The sequence below is a fragment of the Rhinopithecus bieti genome, unplaced genomic scaffold (assembly GCF_001698545.2).
Source record: "Rhinopithecus bieti isolate Rb0 unplaced genomic scaffold, ASM169854v2 scaffold_17058, whole genome shotgun sequence".
NCBI classification, from domain to species: Eukaryota; Metazoa; Chordata; class Mammalia; order Primates; family Cercopithecidae; genus Rhinopithecus; species Rhinopithecus bieti.
The window spans coordinates 464-2,245 of NW_016808618.1; the positions used below are offsets into that span (position 1 = coordinate 464).

General features: G+C 65.0%; 1 long non-coding RNA gene across 1 annotated transcript; it reads right to left on the reverse strand.

The window, feature by feature from the left end:
* Positions 1–442: 442 nt before the first annotated feature.
* LOC108538711 (uncharacterized) lies at positions 443–1,278 on the reverse strand. Its single transcript, XR_001888165.1, has 3 exons — positions 1,168–1,278; positions 710–795; positions 443–604 (listed from the first exon to the last, which is right to left on the reverse strand). It is a non-coding gene; the product is annotated as an uncharacterized LOC108538711 (long non-coding RNA).
* Positions 1,279–1,782: the final 504 nt, after the last annotated feature.

Genomic DNA, 1,782 nt, shown 5'->3' on the forward strand with positions numbered 1-1,782 from the left:
GGCGGGTGGCAGAGATAGGTGTGAGAGGCTCAGGACCAGATGGGGTGCCTGGGGCCAGCAGGCGCCTGCACAGACCCTCACTAGGGGGGTGAGTTCTGAGACTGCGCCTCATTGGAAAAGTGGAACCCAGGGGCCAGTAGGGGATCTCGCCTGAGGTCCCATGTGTGGTATGCGGGAGGCCCCAGGGCTAAATGAGAACCTTCCAGACACTGTGCCCTTCCATCTTATCTCTGGCTCTGCAAGGTCCCTCAAAGCCAGGCTTCATCACCCCCACCCCAAGCCCCGAAGATGTAGATGGAAGGGTGTCTGTGTCCAGCAGCCTGGTTGTGTCTGTGGTCCCCTGCGTGGGGCCAGATACGCAGGGAGCTTCTGGTGAATTCAAGGCAGGGTCCCACTGCCACCCTTGAGTTTGTAGTGTCCCCACTCCAGCCCCCTTCCCCACCTCCCCACCAAGCCCCACTCTGAGGAACCAGCACCCTGGGACCCTGGCCACCTTCCCAGGTTGAGCTGCTGGCCAACTTGAGGTCTTGGGGGCCACTGGCGCTTACTGGCCGAGATGAGGTCCATGTACTGGCAGACGGCGTGCAGCAGGAGCCTCTCAAAGCTGTGGGAAACCGGCAGTGAGCACCGTGCAGGGGCCGCAGCATGGGGTGTCCGCCCACCTGGCCGCAGCCTGGGAGGGTCTGCCCACCTGGCCACCCCCCCTTACCTGTTGTCCAGCATGGCTGTGTACACGGCCTGGGGGGACACGGAGAAGAACCGAAGCAGCCGCTCCTCCCAGGTCTCCAGCGTTTCCTGGGGAGGGCGGCCCAGTGGTTAGGGCACTGCGGGGCCTTCGGGTGGGGGCCAGGGAGGTCCAGGCCCCCCAGGAGCCCACAGCGCTGGGCTCGAACATGACCCCTGATCCACCACGTGAGGCTGCTTAACTGTCTCTGAGGCCACCATGCCACCTCCTGCCTGTGCCTTCCGCGGAGGGAACTCCTACACACCCCACAGTGCCCGCCTTCGTTGCCCCGCCCTCCTACCTAGCGCCCTGGTCCGGCTGCCTGTATCCTGCCCTGTTTCCCCTGACACGACCTGCACCGGGTGAGAACCTGTGCCTGGGAAACGGGCCTTCAAAAAAGACCAGGCGGGTAGAAAGGCGAGGCCTGGCACTCTGGCACTCACCATGGGGATGCGGCTGCGCTTGAGGACGGCTCGCAGACGTCGGCTGATGCGCTGGAAGCACTCACGGGGCGTATAGGCGGGGTCCTCTGCAGGAGTGGGGGAACGGGGCAGTCTTGGGGAGCTCGTCCTGGCCCTGCCCACCTGCCAGACCACGCGCACCCGAGGAAGACCACGCCCATCTGTGCCTTGGCGTCTCTTGTCCACCAAACCACACCTTCACCGATACTGTGGCCCCACCCAGACGGCCAGCAGGCCCTACCCACACGAGGCCCTGACCCCAACCCATCCAGCTGGCCCTACCCTCACCTGTATGTTTGCCCCAGCGATACATGAGGCCCCACCCACTCCAGGCCCACACAAGCCAGCCCGCCCCATCCTCATCCATCTCCAGGCCCCACCCCTACCCACTGCCATCCAGATCCTGCCCCCGCATCCTGGCCACACCCACCCCATGTCTTACCCCATCCACATCCTACTCCCCCATCCTGGCCCCACGCACCCCACTGCCCTGTCCCTATCCATACTCTGGCCCCACCCACACACTAGGTCCAACCCACCCCAGGCCCCGCCTACACCCCATCCATATCCTGCCCCCCCATCCCGGCCCCACCTCCC